We start from the raw sequence: 22,565 nt of genomic DNA, 5'->3' as shown, positions 1-22,565 counted from the left end.
TTTCAGTGCACAATTATTCACCAATAAGAAAGTCGTGTTTTTGTGTGTTTTGTTTGTTTGCAGGTATATTTAAATATCTTTTATTTTGCAAGATGGCAACCAGATAGAGTAGTTGCTGAAATTCTCACTCACTGTTGTCGCCCCAATTCTCTGGATGGTGTGACAGATTTTGTGAAGAGCAGACCTCTTTGGAGCTCAGCATTAAACAAAGTGAAGGGGCCTCATTGTGTCAAGAGTATTTTAATTGGCTGTCTGCATTGTGTGTACTCATTAGATAATTGCCAACCTTCTCCTTCATCTCGTGTTACACAACCTGGTTACAGAGAACAGTGTTTGGAAAAGGGATCACTAGGACGACTGGCTGCTTCAGGACTTGAGAAACCACCAGGGGAGAGAGAGGGGGCGAAACCCAGAGGGAGGAATTGCCAGGGAAACAAAAGGCCCTGAGATGGTGAGGAAAAGCAAGTCAGCAGAGTGAAGAGCCCTGGAGGGAGGAAGCACTGGAAGCTCCCTCAGAAGTTGAGGTTCAGAGAAGACAATGAAGACACGCATGTGCACAAATAGGGTCGGGCAGACAGAGGAAGCTGCAGCAGAAGCAGGTAGTCACAGAGGGCAGCCTGCCAGGGGCGCGGGGGCTGGCGGGGTGGAGGTAAGCGGTGACCTGAGTACTAAGCCAGCTCTTTGTTCAGAGGGCTCCTGAGAAAACAGAGAACTGGGGGATGGGGGTGGCAGGCACTTCCCCCGCACTGTGGGAGGGAGGAACATGCAAGCCAGAAGTGGCGAGCCTGGTCCACCGAGACAGAGGCAGGCTTTTCAGAGGGCAATGACTCATCACCACAGTGCACCAGGACCAGGACAATCATGGACGGGGACTTGGGAGGGGCGCTGGGCTTGGAGGCTAAGGTCATTGCAGTATGACGTTGCCCCGCCCAGGTACAAATGGGCCATGATTCCAAAGATGGGTCTTAAATCAAAGAAAAACAAAAACAGTATTATCAGTGTTGGATTCCTCATCTTGCTCTGTTAAAGATTTTCTAAAAAGTATTTATGTCTGAAATCTAATCCACCTTGTAAAGAAGTCACTGAATGTGTAATAGCAGGGGAAAAAAAGGTGTGTGTGGGGGGTGGAGGCTGTACCCAAATATCCATCAGTAAGGCAACAATGAAACAAATTATGATACCAGACTAAGTCACACTGTGAAGCAGCTGAAAACAAGAGAGGTTAGCATGTATGCTGGAAGGTAAATCAGAGTGAGGTATGAGGCCAGTGGCTGTGCATGTGTGTCTGAGAAGGGCGACACAGGGGACATGCGCTTCAGATTGTAGACAGTGATGATGGACTGGGGTGGGGCAAAGGGAATGACAGGAGAGGAGGAGAGGAGGTGTCTTGATTTGTTCCTAATATTTTTATTGTTTGTTTACTTGTTAAAAAAAGAAAAAGTCACCAAAAGTTCTGACAAAGATGACATGAAGGAGAAACAGCAGAAACAGGAGTCACTCTAGATTTGCAAGCTCCTCCATGAGAAGGGAATGAAGGAGTCCGGAAGTGTCTGTGGGAGTAAGAAGTGACTGCTGAGCCGGGAGGGCACCTGCGATCGTTCTGAGAAGGCGCTTCTTTTCGCGGAGTGGATAGAAACTAGAAATGACATGTTGTAATTCATAATAACAACATGTTAGGTCTTGTCTGTGGATCTGGAAACATTTTTAACACAGCTCCTCTTACCCCTCTGAGTCAGGCCGATAGCGTGGTCCACGGGGAAATTGAGGGCTGCTGGTCAGGCCACTCAATGGACCATTAGGAAGACCAGACCTAGAACTCTGAGTTAGAGCCTGCTTGAATTCTGGAACAGGTTGCCTCATATTGTCTTAGAACGTTAGCTCTGAAAGCCACCTGTACACAGACAGAGCCAGTCCTGCCTAATGTCTGCTTATCTCAGCCTCAATGCCATTTCCTCAGAGCTGCCTTCCCTGACCGGCTCCAATCTCGCGTCCTCTGATCCTGCTGCTACTCCCTCTTATTGATCCCCACGTGCATCATTATAGCTGCATCCGGGCTCACTGCCTTCAATGCAGCCTTCACGCGCCCCAGGCTGCACGCCCCGCCTGGGCAGGGGCCCGCCTGTCCTAATTGCTTACCACCACATCCCCAACACTAGCATCTCCGGAATGATTACATGATGAAGCTCATCGAGTCTTCCTGTGAGTTCTTCTATCCCAAACTGGCATTTGAAACTTGGTGTTCAGTAGCGGGGCTGTCAGGAAGGTGCTGGGGGCATTTCTTAAGCAGATCAACAGGTGAATGCTTAAACCCACAGCCCTGGTGGCCCCAGTAGTATGTGTGATTCAGTCCCCATGGCCTGGCATTTAGATGTTTGGTGAGACAAATGTCAGCCCACGCCCAAGACTCAGGGTGCTTTGCTGCAAGCCTGGTGGTAGAAGTGGCACAGGGGCGCACCCAGAGGGGATGGAGGAACGCAGGTGACTGCATCCATCAGCCATGTGTCCTGCCAGGCTCAGGGGAGCCAGAGAACAAATAAGCGGTGGTGCCCACGAGGTTGAATGTCACCCCTACTCCCTCCTCCCCAGCCCCCAGCAGCAGCCCCCGCCCTATTGGAATGATATCCTGAAAACCCCACTCAGAAGCCAAGGGGAGTTTCCAGCTATTCCCATTTACCTTGGAGGAGGGTATTTCAAACTGCTCTTTGGGGGTGAGATTTTGCTGAACTCCCCCTAGGTCCATCCCACCACCAAAATAACTAGAAACAATGGCAGCAGCAGATGTTGCTCCAAGCTGCGCAGGGTGGAGGCTGCATCTCCCACTCGTGCTCCTGTGTAGGAGTCAGCCAGTGGGTGGGAGGGAAGGAGAGGTGGGTACAGACTGAATGGTACATGGCCTTAAAGGTGCCCCAAATGTTGCTGAGAAATTCCTATGTGTCAGAACTGGGCTCCTGGTGCTGTGTCAGGGGCTCCCTCCTTCTACCCTCAGCCTTTTCAGGTCTACTTCACAGCATCCTTGTAAAGATAAGCCTGGTGGAAGCTTGCACCTCACTCTGGGCACAGGCCGCCCTTCACCTATAGCCTCACCTGCATTGCCTCGCTTCCTTGGCCAGACAGGGTGATGCACTGACAATTCCTGAGGTTGGGGACTTCTGTATGTTAAGCCTGCATTGTCTCTATGTAACTTCACTCAATTTGTTCCCTGGAGCCACGCAGAAGTTCTGCCTGACAGCCTTTCTAGCATCCTGGACAGTCGATGATTTGTTTTTACCCCTAAATTCGTTTATCTCAAGCCACAAGTAGAGAGAGTGACACAGCCGGGAACCCTCGAGGGTTAGGCTGCCAAGATTTTTGTGCCTCTGGCTGCTCAGCCAGAAACTTCTTTGATTTTATGGATTTCAAATGAGAACCACCTTACCAGCCAAGTTAAGTCCAAGTGCACCACGACCAATGGCCTCTGAAACTAGTGGGCAGGATTTTGGGGAGGCCGTGGTACAGCTCCTAGGATTGACGAAGAGGAAAGGCAGGTTCCCTTGGGTACCTGGGAGAACCAGGCCCCGGGGCTTCTCTAGGGAGGGGTCTGGGTGAGTGGACTATGCCCTGTGTGGACTGAATTAAAGGGGCCCCCATCCTCCTCACACACACACCACCACCACCACCCTGCTGTGGAACATTTTTATTTTTTCTTGGTGGAATGGGAGAGCACTTTTCAGTTACTGACGAAACTTCCGTATCACAACACTATTGGATATTTGAGAACCAAGAATCACTTGTCTTCCTTCAGGTGAGGAAAATAAGTTCACTTCTCAAGAAATGTACATTTTCTCAGAAAACACTGATACAATGGACGCAGCAAGGCATAAAACCATAAACCAGGGACTATTGAACCAAGTAATTCCGGAACTTAAAGGTCAGCGAATGTGTGTCCCACAAGGAGGAGAGATTGCCACGCCAGACAGTCACTTCTAGATGACATTCTGACATTTTGCAATCCCCTGTTGGAGGAGGCGAACCACACCATGGAGGCTAAGATTCAGTCACCTCCTCATTCCAGGCTGGTGGTGTTCTGACATTTCCAGACCCAGGAATCTGCCTACAGCCCAATTGTATGATCTGCTCTGCAATTTACTAGCTATTATCCACCCTCTCCAGTCTCAGTTTACTCATTTGTATCCTGAAGCCTCAACAGATAATTTAATGATTAATTGAATTACTGTAAGCATGAATGCTCCAATAGATAGTGGGAGCTCATTAATATTATTTTCCCTCTTCTCGAGGTTTCCTCAAAGAAAGCGTGGGGTTAGGGGAAGTCAGTAACTGCAGACTTCCTCACTGGCTCAGAGGCAAAGCCCCCTAACCTATATCCTGACATTGGTGATGTCAGCTGCTTCTTCCTGAATGTTCGCCTGCTTCTGGTATAAGGATGTACATAGTTCATCTCAACCTCCCAAGAGATGGATATTAGTATGGCTATTTTTGCAATTAAGGAAACTGAGGCTCAGAAAGATGAAATAGCTTATCCAAGGTCACAGAAGTAATCAACAGCAGAGATGGACTTGAGACTCTGCTATTAACCCCTAGACAATGCTACACCCCTTCACCACCATGCAGCAGAAATCTCCAAAAATGGGTGAAGCACACACAGCTTTAGGGCAGCAAACCCATTCAACCTCAGAAGAATCTTGGCACACTCTTTTTGGGGAGTTCTAGATGGCCACACGTATGACCAAAGCAGTTCAAGGTGAAGGTCAGGGGCTAGCTGAGAATGGGAGACTGTCTTTGGCGGTGATTATGTCGAGGACTGGGCTGAAATACTGTAAGTGGTTACTGAGGGTGCAGTCTCTGCCCTAGGAGAGTGTGGGGGCAGGGTGGTGAAGGTGCTTAATTGAGAGGGGAGGGTGAGAGAGGGGTGGACAGGCACTTCCAAGCTATCAGATCCGGTGCTGTTCCGTAAACAAGTGCAACCCTCAGCTCCCTGGAGGGCCTGGGGAGCAAATGTGCGCATCTCGGCCTCTTTCCCAGCAGCTGTTTGCTGGAGGACACAGCCCTGCCATCTCTGGCAGTCCTTCTCCAGGCTTCCCCAGCCCCCAGCTCAGGAAGTGGAGCTGCTGAGAATCTCTCCTCCAGCCTGGCCTCCTGCTGAGAGTGTCCTCTGCTAGAGCATTTCCTGGCCTAATTAAGCTGGGTAATGAGTAGCTAAGAGGGTGGGGATAAATGCCCTAGGCGGCTTAGAGCAGGACAGTTTATGACAGGGGCGTCTGCAGCTGGTGACACTCTTTGGAAAGTTATTTCTCAGAACCCTGGGAAGTTGCATTCTGTTTCCACAGCAGAGTGAACCCCAAGGTAAGCACAGGGAATACCGCGTCCTCAGAGGGCCTGGCTGGGGTTCCTGAGAGGCGAGTGGTGCGTGGTGCTGTGGGTCTGGGGGAAGGGCTGATCCAAGCCGCAGAACAGTCTGGAGCCACCCAGGCTAATGCCCTTGGCTTCTCCCCAGGCTGGGTGTCCTTGGTGAGCATGTTTGACTCCCAGGGCTCCCAGGGCTGGGGTTTCATGTTTCGCCTGAACGATAGGACTATTACTATAGGCAGTTTCCTAAGACCCCATCCAGCTCAGAGGAAGGCAGTCTGAGCTACACACATCCTGACTCCTCTTTGGGCCTCTCTTAAGGTGCTAAAAATCGTGTCCTGGAAAATACCAGGCACCCCAGCAGCCAGGAATGGGCTGGGGGAGCGTCCAGGCAGGAATCCTGTGGGGAAGGGGAAGGCTGACACCAGGCCTGCCCTTCAGAGACACTCAAGGGCCAAAAGTTGACAGTTACCACCCCAACCTCTGCCGCAAGAACTCAAAACCCACCCCAACCAACACACCTAGTCACCTTCGCTATTGCACCTGTGTCTGTTTTGTGTGTCTGTTTAATCACCTTGCACTCACTTGTTAATTGCCCAGGGCACACCTGTGGCATGTTGGGAGAAGCGCTGGTTGGGCCTGGGTTCTGGCGCCAGTTCCATCACGCAGCCCCCGAGTGAACTTAGAACATCACATGACCTGTCATCCATCACATTCCCACTGGTAAAACGAGGGCTTTGGAGATCCTAGCATCCAGTGTGACGAGCCCGCAAGCTCCACTGCGCATGCATGGTGGGTAAAGGCCAACACTGCGCCACGGTTCCCAGGCCTTTCAAATTAGGGAAACCATTTGCACTTTTACACTGAGGAATAATCTGCCCGAATTGTCCTGTAGAGCAGAACTATGTCGAGTGAACATTGCTGGTGAAGGAAGGGCTCAGTCTCCCATACCCCTACAATCAATATTTTGGATCATTTCTAATTTCCTCACTAAGGCCTATTTGGCCATGTCCTGAGAGCCCAGTTCCTCCATTGCACCCTTGGTGCCTAGAGCCCAGGGCCAAAGGAAATTTATGGGGATCCCTGCCTTCTTTTTTCTCCCCTCATTGTTCTCATAATCTCATGGACTCTCTTGGCCTCTTGTTTCTCTTTTCCCCCCAGTTTTATTGAGATGTAATTGACATGACATCATATAAGTTTAAGGTGTAGAACATGATGATTTGATACATACCGGTATTGAGAAATGTTTGTCTTTCTAAACACTAGTCAGATCACAAATAAGCCGGTATTTCCCGTTTTTCCCTCTTGCTATAGTTGTCCACAGAGTAGAAGGAGACTTGGTGGCCAGAAGCCTGACCAGGGAGTGCAGCCTGAGCTGCTCCACCTCTGCAAGGATGCCCAGTGCTCTCAGAATTCCTGGGGGAGGGATCCTGGGGTTCAGAAGTGGGAGACCCTGGCCGGACCGGCCGGGAGCTTCTACTCGTTGACTTTGCCAAACGTCTGTCTAGCAGGGAAGCCTCCGGTGTGCTCCAGCCCTGCAGCAGCTGGGCAGGCCCAAGGAGCCAACTCGCCCTGAATACGTATGTAATCCTGGTTAAAAAGAGAAAGGGGAAAGGATCTTGTAATTTCCCAGGACACAGACAGCTGAAATCTGATACTCTTGTCCAGGGAGTCCTTTTACTAAGAAAGGCTGAGAGAGAGAAAGAAAAAGAAAGAAGGAGGGTGTGTGGGAAGCCATTGAGGACCAGGGGCCAGCAGGAAGCACTGAGCATAGTGGAATTCGAGCCCTCTGTGTGTCACCCACCTGTCCTTGGCCTGACGCCATTGGTGAGAGCCGAGACACACTTCTCCCAGTGTGGAGTGCAGCAGTGGTTTTCAGAGGACTGTCTGCCCCCCACCTCTGCTTTTTAGGAGTTGCTGTCGCTTCTGTAGGAGGCTGGGAGCTCCTCCTACCCTTCCCCACCTTTTGTGTGAAGGGGTCAAATAATGCTGTTGAGAAAAATGTGTCAAAGGCCAATAAGAAGTATTTCTTTCCTTTGTTCATTCATCAAATATCCACTGGCTAACTGGATGAACAAAAGCAACACCACTCTCTATGGTCAAATGTAAGGTCAGAGAGGGAATGACTCCAACCTGACTTGAAAGAGTCAGGGTTGTTCATCTGTGTTCAACTACAAAGAGTTGTGGGTACCTATTAGGCTAAAGCTAGGGGAGGGAGGCTGCTTTGTGACCAGCTATGTGCTAGGTGCAGTTCTGCGAGACACAGACATGTACAGCAAAGCATCTGTCCTTGAGGTATAGTGTGCCATCTGGCTGGAACAGCAGGGCTTCTAGCCCAAACCATTAAAGGACAGCATACAGAGAGGTCCATCCAGTGTGGAACCCAAATGTGTGATAGGCCCAGTGAATGGCCCCGTGGGTCAGCCCTGGTGGACCCTGTGGAGAAGGCTTCTTCCAGGTGAAACATCACCTACCCGGCTCTCTGAGCCAGCAGCCATTTATTGAGCTCCTACAGGGTGCCAGTTGCTGGCCTAGGCACACCGAATATGCTGTGAGCAGGTCAGATCATCACCCCCTGGTGGAGGTCCCCCTGCAGGGTTTCACTGCGCTCTCACATTGTATCATTTGTTTGTTTGTTTGTTTGTTTTCATACCATTTCATACCATAAGCATCCAAGGCAGTTTATAATTATTGGCACCATACCCTAAAACCAAAGACCAGCTTAATGGTTGAGGTCCAGCCTGTAGAGGAAGCTGAGACAAGAGAATCATTACATCAGAAAACCTAGATTCAGGTGAACACTATAACATCTGAGCCTAAAAATCATGTCTGATCTGCCCCGGTGGTTGTGTCAAAAAGGGAAACAGTGTGGCTGATAAAAAGGAAGCATTTTTTGTGCAGGTTCCTTCTTTGGGGAACTAACGTCCAGGCTTGCTTCTCACCACTTCTCATCCCACACACACTCCCAGCTACAGAAGCACAGGTGGCACAGCTCCTTTAAATGTGCGTTCCCTCATCAGGAACGCTCTACCTCTAACCTGGGCGAAAGACCACTGGCCATGCTGCAAGACCCAGCACACAGGTTACCTGGCGGGGATCCGGGCCCTGAGCCTTGCCTGTGTCCGTGCCCCTCCCGCTGTGCTCTGCCACAGCCCTCCGAGGGCACTGTGCTGCGTTCTTGTTTCCCCACCATCTGGTGAGCTTCTCCAGACCAGGAGCCCTTCCCTCATCTCTGTGTTCCCAGGGCATAGCAGAGTCCCTGGTGCAGAATAGCCAATCAAAGTATGCTGGTAACGATTTTTTTATTTTTTTGCAACTAATTGATGAGACGGCGATGATAATGGTGGCACTAAATCTTCTATTTTGAGATTTGGATCTCTGGTATAATTCAGTTTGGGACTTTTTGAAAGCTTTCTTTTCTTTCTTTGCCTTCCTCCCCTGAGTCTCCAAAGGGTTCCTCTAACTCTGGGTTTCAAACTTAACCGGTGCTTTACTGTTTACCTGAGAGGGAGCGAAGGAGAGAACTGACTGACAACTACCTATGAAGGCGTCCCCTGCATTAGTAAGGTCGTGGGTCGTGGACCCGGCCCGTGGAATTCCCGGCGCCCCATGGGCATTCCCAGGCGTATCCACTGATCCACTTACCAACTGATATCCTGGCGAGTCACTGGAAATGCTTCCCCAGAAGCATTCTTCCCCAGAAGATCAGATAAAAGGCGAAAGTAGAGGAGATAGGGAGCAAGAGAGTAAAGGGGAGTCTCACCTTTCAGCCTTGGGAGTCCTCTGTGGAGAATAGGTTGGGCTTTCAGGCTTTCGGTCCCACTGGAGAGGTAGTCCCAGGCAGAAACCGTCACTAATTTATGGTGCTAACTGTCACCAAGCACCAAGGTAACTGCCTTACATGTACTATTTCATTTAACTCTTACAATTACCATGTGGCCTAGGTGCTATTATTACGCCCATTTTACAGATGAAGAAACTGAGATTAAGTGACTTGCCAGAGAGCTAATACTAGTGGAAGCAGCTGTCAAACTCAACCTGACTGACATCAGAGCTACTGGAGAATGAGGCATTTTTCATTTGTGGCCTTTGATTGGAATTATTTTTCTCTTTAACTAGATTGTGAGCCCTTGAAGGAAAGGAGAAAACGCTTCTTTCTATCCCCGACAGTGGCTAGTTCAGTACTTTCCATATAACAGTGTGGGGACAGAGTCCCAGAGAGCAGTTTCCAGGCTCTCGGCCTCACGTGGAAAGGTGCTGGCTCAGTTATTAGATGGCCATCAGCTATAATCAGATGGCCATCTGCTGTGGCTGAGTGGCCATCCTCTGTTACCGGTTAGCCATTAGCCACTAATAGAACTGCCGTGGCTACGCTAGGGGGTTGGTTGGTTGGCAGAGAAGCGGACGGCGGATTGCAGATAATGTGGCTCCTGCTTCCTGTGTCTCTAACCCAGCTGCCAGCAAGAATATAGTGGTATGAACCCCATATCCATGGCTCTGTTGGTGTTCCTTTTTGGCCTCACCATATCCGGAATTCTTGTGCAGGGAGCAGGACCAGAGTCTCTGCATGACAAATAGGAACTTGTGAAATATTTTTTGGCAATGATAGTTCTTAACAAAGATATGTGGAGAATTATACTGCTGGTTTGCAGTGCAGTAAAATGGAACTTTACAATGCCCTAATTACCCAGTTGGTTTAACCACATTTGTGGTGTTCACAGGCCTTAGGACTTATAGCTGGAAGGGACCTTAGAACTCAGCAACTCCGCTCCCACACTCAACAAAGACCATTGCAGAGAGATGAGATGGCTTGTGTAAGGGCATGTAGCTCATTAGTTCAGTTACAGAATAAGGACAGGAACAGATCTGACTCCTGTCACCCTGAATCATTTTCCCAGTTGATTCAAAAATTCACCTCAACTCTAGAAACAAGGTGAGACTAAAGTCCAGAAGTGGGAAATTTCCTCAGAGGCAGCACTCCTGGGGGGTCCTGGGAGGTGCTGTCTCTCCCTCTCCCCTCCCACATCTGCCTTCTCGCGGGGCTGGGAACAGTCTCTTTCACTGAAAAGAAAGGTTTTTCTTTTTTACTTTATTTTTTTTTTTGGTTGGTTTTCTTTCTTAAAAGAAGGTATTGGTGAAGAGCCTTCCTTCTGTCCTTTACTGACTGACCCCCTGCTATGAGCACAGCCTGGGTCCAGACTCCTAACGGGAGGCTTATGCTCCCAGCTCCCAGCAGTGGTTCTCAAGCAGGGGTGATTTGACCCTCAGGTGTCATTTGGCAGTGGCTAGAGACTTTCTGATTCCCATAACTCGGGGGACGGGTGCTACCGGCATCTAGTGGGTAGATGCCAGGGAGGCTGCTGAAAATCCTACAATGCACAGGCCCCCACAACAAAGAATTACTTGGCCCAAAATGATGACACTGAGGATGAGAAACCCTACAAGTAGAAGACTGTCCTCTGACTTCCTCTCAGAGAACTTTTCACCTGGTTCTTCCTCCCCTATCTACTGGACCTACAAGTGCTCCCTCACAATCACTGGTTTTGGAACCCTTTGCTCCTGCCACTTCCTTTATCCATTGGCCATTTGGTGTTTCCATTTTGTCTCACATAGAATACAAAAAAAAAAAAAAAAAGGAAACTATTTTATTGAGCACCAAACAGGCCCCAGTGGAATGCTTGGTGTTTTATGTACGTTACATCTACTTTCCTTGTCACTTGACTTCACCTGAAAAACATAGAGTAGTTAGTTACAATTGTGAAGTAGGTAGTATTTCCATTTTACCAATGAGAAAACCAAGGCTCAGAGAGGTTATGTAACTTGTCAAGGGTCACACAACCATTGTTTCAAACCCAGCTCTGAGCTATCTAGTCCAGTGGTCCTGCTACTTTCCACAAAATAGTGAGCTATGCAGACAAATTGGAAACGGTAAATGGAAGGCAGGTTTGTTTTCCAAATCCATTCCCTGCCTTGTTTTTGAAACAATAGAGCTCTGAGGAAATATGGAAGCTTGGAGGTAAAGACAGGCTGGTATACTGTCTTCCTAGTTATAGTGTCTTAAGATGCTCAGAACTCAGGTGAGCCAACAGTAACCCAAATTTAAACTCTAAATTGCCAAGGAAACCTCCGGGGGATCTCCATCACCCAGCTTGCTGCACACACCCTCTCCCCGGGGGGAGGTACTAGGGCTCCTCTCCAGTCTCCCCCACTAAGGCCCCCAGGAATGCCTGTCATTGGCACTGGGGACTTATTAAACAGCACCAGCTCAGCTTCTGACTATCAAACCCAGAGTCTGTTAATAAGAGCAAGAGCCATGTGTGTGTGTGTGTGTGTGTGTGTGTGTGTGTGAGAGAGAGAGAGAGAGAGAGAGAGAGAGAGAGAGAGAGAGAGAGAGAGAGCGCCCGAGCACGCTACTACTAGAAAGGTGGCCTTTATTCAGGGTTTAAACTGGGCCTTGGCCTCCTGGCCTCTGATCTGCTTCCTGCTGCCCTCATCCCAGGGATCTGCCTCTCTCCTCTGAAATGGAGCTGGGCCCCTCCTGGCTTCTGCTCACATTAACCCCTTCCTTCCAGCTTTCCTGTGCAGGGGCTCTGGGCCAAAGGGCCAGACACTCACTGGCTCCAGGGCTGCGGATGCCATAAACTCTTTTTCCTTGGGGACCCCAGAGCTCCACGAATTACTTTCAGAAAGCACAACTGATTTGTTTGAAATGGCTCTGGGAGGAGGGAGAGCCCAGGGCTCTGTACACATGTTCCTCATTTGCTATTGGTGGGAGCAGGGGGTGGAGGGGGGCTGAAGTGGGGGGTGCTGGGGTTGCTGGGGAGGCAGGCACAGGAGGGGAGAGAGCAAGCTGCAGCAGCTGCAGCTGGGAAGTTTGGCTTCAGGGAGGAGTGGAGGGAGAGAGGGCAAGAAGAAGGGGTGGGACTTGGGGACGGCGGTGTCAGGGGGGAGGAGGGAGCAGGTGGTGACTTGTTTATCTGCTCAGCTGTTTTGTGTCCAGGAGCTGAGAGAGACAGAAGCAGCTGGGAGGAGAGAAAGCAACCGGCCAGGGGCCCTCTTGGTCCTTCTGCCTTAGCCACAGGTTCTGAAACCAAAGCAACACCGCCAGAGAGTGACTCATGGGGGCATAACCTCACCCGTACCCACTCAGAAGGGTTTCTTTGGGCCCCATATGCTAGTTTCTGCTATGCAAACACCTTGGCAATGCCCTCCCTCCCAGCCTTCCTGAGCGGTTACTACTGGGTAAGCAGCCCCACTGGGTTACTACTGGCAGCGACTCACACAAATATCGCCGGTCTGGTGTACTCCCATCTGTGAGCGGGCTCTGTCCTTGGGGGCCACACTAGCTAGCTCCTAGTATTAGCCCAGACCAAACCAGTGAAAACTGTCTCTGGTGGAAACTGGATGGCTGCCCCACCCCAGTTCTCTTCTCCCCAGTGCCTCCCTTCATTTTCAGCGCAGCCTCATTTGGGTTCCCAGTGTGTATGTCTCATTTGCATGCTAAATTGTTTAGAGACAAGGCTGGGTGGCTACTTAATTTGTCTGATGTCTTTTGACCAGGTTAATAAACACCTCCCCTCTCAGCACATGAGAATCTGGATAATAGTTAGGCTTTAATTACAGTGCAATTTCAAAATTTTGCTTATTTCCCCCCGGCCTTGGCTCTTTATCCACCTTATCATTTTCTTGTTGTTTGTTTGTTTGTTTAAATAAGAACTTGTGCTGGGATTTCTACAGATAATTCCCTCTCCCCTTCCCCAGGCCAGTCTGATGCCAGAGGACTTTTTCTGTCTCCCCTGTGGTTCACAAAGGGTCTATGTCCCTGGCACTGGGCCTGGCAGTTGGTGACAGTGTAAGAAACACAGATGCCTTTTGCCTCCTCTCCCATGTAATCGGTGGCCACCGGCTGCTTTAAGCAGCTGAAACAATTCAGGAAGAGCACAGATCCCAGCCCGCTGCTGTCTGGGTACAGTGGCCCTCGGACTGCAGGGCTGGAGAGATGGGGAAGGCTGTGGAGCAGTGACTGGGAGATTTGGGGAAGGAGGACTAGTAAGACTGGCAGTACAGGACTGTCTCCTGGGAGAGTCTGGCTGGAGTGGGAAGAGCTGGGAATATGGTGTCCGAGGCTTCGTGTCAAGTTAGTACCTACCTGCTTGGCTACTCACAAGTCAGGTGGTCCTGGCCAGACACCTCCCCTCTCTGGGCCTTCCCATGTAAATTGCAGGGTTAGGGGCTCTGATCTCAGGGTCCTTTTCTACTTTCCAGATTTTCTTGCTTTTAGAATGCTACTTTCTTTGTCTATAACCCATTTCCTTCTCCAGAGACCAGGTAGCCCCATAAAATTACCCCTTGCCGGTGGTTGGTAACACAGGCTGTTTTCCTGAACCCAGATGCTCCAGCTGTGGCCCCACCTAAAACTTTCATTATGAGGAAGCTCTGGAAGTTTCCCTCTTACAGGTCAAGAGTCCTAAAGGGCAGAAGAGCCAGGATACCATCTTCTTGAGCATTTCCTGTGCAGATTTCTGCAGAATCAATGGCCCTTCCACCAGATCTCTTGCACCACACCTCCCTCCAGACAAGCTTCCTGAGCTCTACTTTATGGAAGTCAGGGTTCTTTGCCTTCAGGTGGATGCCATTCAATTTACCAAGAGTTTGTTTGTTTGTTTTTTAGCACTTACTTTGTGACTGACATTGCTGGACCCAGAGGAATACAGAAAACATACATGACGTATCCTGACCCTTACAGAGCTGACTGACCTGTTGGTAAGCCAAAATGTACACATGAAACCATCAGGGGTAATTCTGTCACACATCTCCCGTTTCTCCCTGCAACTTTAAAGGACTTGGGAAAGGCAATCATCAAGCTGACTAATAAATGTATTTGAAAGGCGATAGTGGGACGTCTTCCTTATATTTAAGAAAGCGGCCACGAGGAGTTTATTCTGGCAGGTTGCACTTAGAAGTGCTCTGCTAACTGCACTTGCAGTCCTAACAGTGACCCCAGGTATTGTTTACTGAGTGCCTGCTGTGTGGACCATGCACTTTGGCAGATGTGTTACATATAGCATCTTACTGGAGTCCTCTCTGGAAGAGATACTGTCAAAATCTCCATTTCCAAAGAGGAAATTTATGCTCAGAGATCAATAGTTTATGCTCAAGAGTTTTTGGTGGAACCAATTTTTGAGCCTGTCTCTGTGAACTCCAAGGGCAGGGCTGGCATTCTAGATGAATTTCCAGGAGTGGCTGATCCTACAAATGTCAGTTGTAGGTGATATTTACCTCAGCGTCTCTGATTCAAATGTCCAAAGGCCCGGAACCTGTAGTCCCCACTTTGGTGGCCTTCTCTGCCTCCGTATGAGGAAATCCAGCTGTGATGAATCTGGTTGCTGAATTTCTTGGGATCCGGCTTTTGTGTTCCTCGATTCTCTGTGCTGCTGGTGATGGGTCAGCCCTGCTGAACTTGTGCCTCAAGGGGATGTCCATACAGGGCTGTCTGGTCAGCACGGGCAGCTGGAGTTGGCTTTGTTATTTGCTCATTTCAACTGGATTAAAAAACACTTTGAATACCTATTGTGTGTAAGACCCTATCCTAGTGATGGGGGTTTTGGTGAGGAGATAGACGAGCCAGGTATGGGTTTTCTCCTCAAGGAGCGTACAATCTCTAAAAATATTCTTCACATCTCTATGTTTCTCCCACTTTTTCCATCTGAGTTATGAATAATTTTGTCAAGTTTGATAAAATTGTTTGCTAGTATTTTATGGAAATTGTGCTAAATCTGTTCACTGACTTGCGGAACATCAACCTCATTTCTATTTTTAAGGCCAGGGATAACTTTCTACTCTGGGAAATGGTTCTAACTACAGGGCCCAGCCTTGCTGCTGATTATTTTACTGTTATTTCTTTTTTGCAGCTTTATTGAGATATAACTGACACATAACAGTATGTAAGTGTAAGGGGTACATGTTGACTTCACGCACTTGTACCTTACTGTGTCAGTCACCCTGTTCCTCTTCACACTGGGAGAGATGCCCAGCAGGGTTCTTGAGTCTCTGTGCAGGGTCTGTCTCTCCCAGCGGCTGCCCTTATGGCAGAGACGTTTATCTCCAAGATGCCAGCGAGGAAGCTGCCTTGTTGTCCACCCCTAGAACCAGTGCTTCCTGGTCTGGTTCTAGGGGGTGCAGCAGACTCGAAGTTCACTGGAGCCTCAGAGTCCAGGCTAAAACAGCAGGGGGCCCAACAGGTGGGGCAGAACACCGAGAGAGGGGACCAGGTGGGCAAGACGTCACCAGCAGAGGCCCTAACTTCAAGTCTCCCTCTTATAGTCAGTCAGCTTCATTGAATTTGTAAACTTGTTATAATTTTTTTTCATTTTCATTATTTTTGAAACAGAGAAAAACAGAAAGAGTAGTAAAAGGAATATTCATATACCTACCACCTAGAGTCAACTGTAGTTAACATTTTGCCATATTTGCTCTGTCTATCTATAATATCAATCTATCTATCATCATATAGATAGATAGATTAGATGATAGATAGATAGATAGATGATAGATAGATATTTCTGAATCATTTTAAAGTAAATTACAAACATTGTGACTTTTCTCCTTCAAATACATCTCCAGAAAGTAAGGATATTGTTCTATATAATCATAATATCATTATCACACCTGACAAAATGAACAATAATCTAATTTAATCTAATAACAAGGCCATATTCAAGTTTCCCCATTTGCCCCCAAATGTCTTTTGAAGCTGGTTTATTGAAACCAGGACCCAATCAAGGCTCATGCATTACATTTTGTCTTTATTTCTCTCAAATCTATTTTAATCTAGAGAAATTGCTTCTCCTTTTGTGGTGTCTTCGACTCTTGAAGAGATAGATCAGTTCTCATGTATAATATTCCATATTGTGAATTTATCTAATTATTTCCCCATTGTGAAATAATTCCTTTACTTGTTCCTTTATCCGTATATTTCCTCTACACTGAAAGTCATCTAAAAGGCTTGCTGAAATTCTGATTACAATTTGTTAGCAAGCGCACATTCCAGCATTGCCCTTGGTTCTAGCTTAATAATGGAGGCTGTCATCAGGAGGCTTTTCCCAGGGCAGACAACAGGCAAGAAGGAGGCAGAAGGTGGACTGGGAGGAGCCTGGCCCTTCCCTTGGCAGGTGATACAAACACATCTCAGAATGTGTGCCAGTGCGGAGGGTCTTCCTTTATCAACTGGGGCTGAAGAGGTGGCCTCAGGCTGAGGACTCTGGTGTGAGAGCCCCATTGCAGAAAACACTTGTCCAGACTGCTGTAAGCTGCAGCTTCCGTCCCCTCCCAGGAGCTTGGTGACAGCTCTGACCCTCTTGTCCTGGATCTGAGTGGCAGTGGTGTAGCATGGTGTAAGGGATAGATAGATAGATTAGATGATAGATAGATAGATAGATAGATAGATAGATAGATAGATAGATAGATATTTCTGAATCATTTTAAGTAAATTACAAACATAGTGACTTTTTTCCTTTGGAAAAAGACTTTGGAAACAGTCAGACTGAGCTCTGTAACTTGCCAGCTTTTTGGTCGTGGGCCAGTCACTTGAATTCCTTGAGCCTTGCTTTCCCTGTCTATGAAATGGGCATTGCATTAGGTTGGTGCAAAAGTAATTGCGGTTTTTGCAATTATTTTTAACCTTTTAAACCACAGTTACTTTTGCACCTACCTAATAATTATCCTACTTAACAGAGTAGTTTTAGGGATTAGTAATAATGGACCAGAGACACCTGCTACGTGGTGGGGGGTGCTCAGTAGGTAGAAGCTAATGTTAGTGAATAGAGCTTTGGGCACCGTGATGGGCCAGTGGCCAGTACTTGAGGCTGTCCCCTTTACATCCCAACAATAGTGCGACTGAATATTATTCCCCCAGGTGTTGGGGCAGGGTGAGCTCGAAGCAGCTGTAGCCTTCCTGACATAAGGGACTATTCATTCTCTAATTAAAACAAGCCAGTGGGTGGAGGCTGGCAGCAAACAAAGCCACTTCGTAGGTCTTCAGAGCTGACCACTAGTATGTGGTTATGAAGGGTGACCATCTTTGGTTGTTTGTTAATTTAATCCAGGATTGCTAGTGGAAATACATCTGCTGTGACAAGGTCTGTGCTTTTGTTGCTTGTTTCTTTGGTTAACCTCGCTGTCTTTTGCAGAACAGTTTTTAGAGCATATCATTTGCACATAAACTCTGGAGTTAAGATGAGGAAAAGCTCACCTCTTGAGATTTTAAAACAAACTCCAACATTACATGAGAAACCCACCCTAAATATGGTTAATGAATTGAGCAAATGATGGAAACCAGGGAAGTGTCCTCGTGTTGGGAACAGGATTTGTGATTAGAATATTACACTCATCAGGATGCTTTTGGTTTCAAATAATAGAATGTGTAACTAGATGTGGCCTGAACAATGGGGTACATCTTATCTCGCATAACAAGAAGTCCAGAAGGGGTGTCCGGATGATTTGGCAGCTCGACTCCTTCAGGGCTCTGTTTCAGCTTCTCTGTGATTCTCTCGGCTTTGCCCTCATGGTCTCAAGGTGGTTGCTGCTGGAGCACCAAGTGTTACATACCATTGTGACAATAAGCAAAGATGGCAAAAGGGGGGAATCTGCTCCAAAAGCCTCCCCCAACTAATGTCAGTGTCCCCTTATGTATTTCACTAGAGTAGGTCCTATGTGTCCTACTCTAAGCCAATCACTGTCCAGGAAGCCTAGGTCCCAGCATGGGTCAGACCAATTATAATTTACTCCCTAGGGCTGGGTCCACCTTCCCTGAAAATACTGTCACTCTGAACAAAATAATAAGGAACAAAGGAGGAAATGGGTGGACAACCAGCAATGTCTACTTTAGTAACTAACGAAAGTCATCCTCTGATCGACTCTGTCACAAGCCCTCTGAGAAATGTGTCTGCATTGAGTCTAGCAAAGGTAAGCCAAAAGCAAAGTTTGAGAGATTCCACCTTTATGTGTAGGGAGAGGTGGATTCCAAAAAGAAAGCAAGAAGCCAACCCTGAGCTTTCCTTTGCCACATCAGGAACCCTAATTATGACGCTCCAAAATAAGGCACGTGGCTTTGTTTTCAGAGAAGGCTGCACAAATGAAAAGAACAGCTCTTTTTTGGTGAGGACCAAGAATTAGCTTTATAACAACAAAGCGCCCACAACGGCTCTGCCATCTGCCAAGAGCCCTGGAACCAGGTGTCTGGGGCGGCAGGGCAAACATTTGGGACCGTGGTTCTGGGGACCCCTCTTGGGCCCCTCACTGATTTCATGAGGAACTAGAGAGTACATATTTGACTGAAAGGGACAGCTACTAGTTTTGCTTTGTATGAAGGAGGGTCTAATTTTGCCCAGTCTTCTGATTTTTCAAGAGAAGTTAAAATTTAAAATGTTTATGTGAAATTGTCTCATTTTTAAAAGCTAGAACTTTTTTTTACAAAAATTTTAGATATGTGGACCAAACACAATATTGTGGGTCAGATTTGACCTGCTGGTAAAATGAGCATTATTGGGGTAATGAAAATGTTCTAAAACATACGTAAGCTAATGGTTGCACAACTTAACTTGGTAAATTTATTAAAAAATCATTGAATTGTACTCTTGAAATGGATGAATTATATGATATGTAATATATGCCTCAATAAAGTATTAAAAAATTGGCTTGTGGGCTGTAGGTTTGCTGCCGATGGACCAGAATATTATTCCTAAAACCTTTCCAATCCTGGTTTTGGTTTTTGTCAAGGCACCAACCAGGATGGTAGCTGAGAATTGATAACATCAGTTTATGAGGGAGGAAAGCCTAGCAGGTGGGCAGTGGAGTCACCTGAGTTCAGTTCCCCCTTCCCCAGTGACCTTGGGCTTGTTAACTCTCTGGGCTAGTCACCTTCTCTAGACTCCGTTTCCTCATCTCTGCAATGGGTATGATAATAATAATACCTAGAAGAGTAAATGAAATAATATGTAAAGCATCTGGCGTAATATAAGTTCTCAAGTGATAACATATTTATTACTAGGAGTTCTTGCTACAAAACACACTACCCATTTAGTACCTGGACTATGGGTCTCCTTTTCCTTCCTGGGAGACAACTTGAACTCAAGTCCACTGCCCTTGACTGAGGTGACTGAGGTACCATGCTGACGCCCCAGGGGGCCATGGAAGGAGGCTCTCAGGGCTCAGGAATTCTCAACCCACGTTTTCAGCACAAAGATTTAGATTTGGAATTTCCCAGGCTCCTACCGTGTTTCTCTGAAAATAAGACCGGGTCTTATATTAATTTTTGCTCCAAAAGACGTATTAGGGCTTATGTTCAGGGGATGTCCTCCTGAAAAATCATGCTGGGGCCTATTTTCCGGTTAGGTCTTATTTTCGGGGAAACACGGTAGGAGCTGTGTGCATGTACTGAGGGAGAGACAGCAAACTAGTGTTTCTTGGGAAGCTCAGATTTAGGCTTTTCCTTAGGAACTCAAGGAAGATTGATTAGCATCCTTCTGTTCCTGTTCAAGTTATATTCAAGCTGAATCAATGCTTTTGATCAACTGCTAGTGTCCTTTGGAAGTCACACACCAGAGACACAGGGAAAGTTAAACGGGGATGCCGTGTCCTTACAGCTGCCTCCCATGCAGTTAATGTTTCTGTCGGGCTCTAGCAGTGGCCTATGTGGGGCCTGCTCCTCTAGGGTTCCCGGGCTCTGGACAGCTTGCCCTCTCCACCTCCATTTGTTTGGTTTTGCCCTACTGATCTCCACTCCACCCCAACAAATGCTACTAAAGGGCCCTGGGACATTCACCTTCTCTCCCAGTAAAAATAAATTCTAATTTACTTGGTTCTCACAGATTTTAAAGATATTCCCAACATATCACCTGAAATGAAGGTACTTTGGCCATCACTAGGGCCGGGTCACTGCCCTGTGCATTCATGTACATAAGGGAGAGTGAGGCCCCACTCGGGAGCCCTCAGCATACCCGAAGAAGCAGGTGGCAGCATTCCCGCCAAGCTACGAGCTACAAGCGATGCATGCACCGTGAACTGGGGGTGAAAACAGAGGGGCCTTTCAGAAGGCTTGTGTGGTGTTGAGGAGAGGTGGGGAGGTCCGCTGCACTCCCAGGCCAATCTGGACCCCGAGCCTAGAAATTATGGGGAGAGAGTGTGGGCACAGAACCAGGAGAGCAGTTTCCAGGCTCGCGGCCTCACGGGGAAAGGGGCCGGCTCAGGGAGTAAATGGCCGTCAACTGTGATCGGGTGGACATCAGCTGCGGCTAGTTGGCCGTCAGCTGTAACCAGTGAGCCCTGGTCCACTAATATAACTGTAGTGGCTAGGCTAGCAAAAAAATGGGGGCTAGCAAGAAGATGGTGGCTGGCAAGCGTGGAGTGCAGTTAGCACGGCGGGTTGCGGACAGTGTGGCTCCTGCTTCCTGTATCTCCAACCCAGCCGCCAGCGAGAATATAGTGGTGTGACTCCCCTCTCTGTGGCTCCGTGGGTGTTCCTTTTTGGCCTCACCATGTCCTGCGTTCTTATGTGGGGAGCGGGAACTGAGACCCCCGCATGACATCTTGCATGACAGAGAGAAACATGTGTCAGGCCAGACAATCTGTTCTGGTTCTCAGTACCCTGGGCTCTCTGTCCTCTCTCAGGTTCAGTTTGTCTAAATCTATAGGCTCCTCCCCTTTTTCCTCCTTCCCTCCCTTCCCACATCCTGTCAGCTGATGCCCTGTGCAATCAGTAGTCTCCTAAACCAACGAGGGCATCATGTACAGCAACTGAACTGAACGCTGCCAGAGGGCTGAGGGGCCGGAGGTACGGTGGGCATGGGGTGTGGGTTGAGCCCATTTGCCCTGTCCCTTTGCAAGTTCCCTGTCAGCTGTGTCTGCAGAGCGGGACAGGGAGTCCCTTATGTCACCCACCCCCACGGGTGGAAAGCTGACTGGAGAGAGCTTTCAGTTCACATTTGGTGGTAGGTGGTGGGTGGCAGAACAAGACCCACAATTATCTTGTGATTTTAGAAACTTGAAATGAAACTGGAGATCTTGAGTTGCCCACGTGACTGAGGCTTTCTGACCAGCTTCACTGTTTGGAACAGAAAAATCTATCGCATGAACAATGGCGCAGACTAGTGAATACTTTGGTCAGAGTGATTCAGCTGTTGTCTACCTGCCGCCTCATTGATCTTCCTCATTCCGAATTCCAACAGCAATTGAAGTCTATACCACACAATTTAGAACTTGGTTATATATTGCCTGGTGGTGTTCCTGTTGTCTCGTGGGGAGTTTGTCTGGCCTCCCCAACAAGAATGATAGGCTCCTTTAGGACTTGCTCAAGTATGTCTGATACGTCTTTAACCTGCACACCCCAATACATGTTTGTTGATTGGATCAGACAGGGCCTGCATTGCAGGGGACCTGCTCTCATCTTTCATGGCTTTACCTTCACAATGCTTGGTGTGGAGAGGTGCTCAGTAAATGGTTTCTACACAAAGGACTGATTTTTTTTTTCTGTTAACAAAGGACAAGACAGAACTTTCTGAAATTTTGCAGGGGAAACTTGAATCAAAACTTGACCTGCTGATTCTAACCTCTCCGCATTCTCTCTGATAGTCACTTCCTTCAGCTAGTGAAATGGATTGGGGTTAGTAGTATTCCTTACTCAGATACTGTTGTGTCCCTCCAAATTCATGTTGACACTGTAACCTCTAGTACCTCAGAATGTGACCGTAATTGAAGAGCAGGCCTTGAAAGAGGTGGTTAAGTTAAGATGAGCCTGTTAGGGTGGGCCGCAATCCAATCTGCTGGCTGTCCTTATAAGAAGAGGACATTTGGACACACACAGAGGCTAGATCAAGTGAGGACACAGGGAGAAGGCAGCCTCTGAACCATGAAGAGTGGCCTCAGGAGAAAACAAATGGGCAGACCCTTTGGTTTTAGACTTTCAGCTTCCAGAACTGTGAGAAGGAAATTTCTGTTGTTTAAACTAACCAGTCTGTGGTATTTTGTGTGGCGGCCCCAGCAAACTAATGTAGATAGAGAAGTTGAGACCCCTTCAGAAGGGAAGTAACTTCTGTTACAGAGACAGTGCCCAAACGGTCTGGAAATCCCCCACTGTTGTGTGTTCACATGTGTGGGAGTTGCCAAACAGGCACTGCAGTCCCCCTCAATCCTGGGTTTACTCCTGATGCTCCCTACGAACAAAACAA

At 48.0% G+C, this 22,565-nt stretch overlaps 1 protein-coding gene across 1 annotated transcript in view; it reads left to right on the top strand.

Annotated features, from left to right (window-relative positions):
* The first annotated feature begins 359 nt into the window (after positions 1–359).
* The window catches only part of ADA2 (adenosine deaminase 2), a 62,804-nt gene continuing 40,598 nt past the window's right edge, over positions 360–22,565 (top strand). Inside the window, 2 exon segments of the mRNA XM_033118102.1 lie at positions 360–599; positions 14,015–14,106. The gene's annotated coding sequence lies outside the window, so the exon portion shown is untranslated.

Source organism: Rhinolophus ferrumequinum, chromosome 10, assembly GCF_004115265.2.
Source record: "Rhinolophus ferrumequinum isolate MPI-CBG mRhiFer1 chromosome 10, mRhiFer1_v1.p, whole genome shotgun sequence".
NCBI lineage: Eukaryota > Metazoa > Chordata > Mammalia > Chiroptera > Rhinolophidae > Rhinolophus > Rhinolophus ferrumequinum.
The sequence above is the reverse complement of the archived record's forward strand: the minus strand, read 5'-3'. Positions and strand labels throughout refer to the sequence as shown.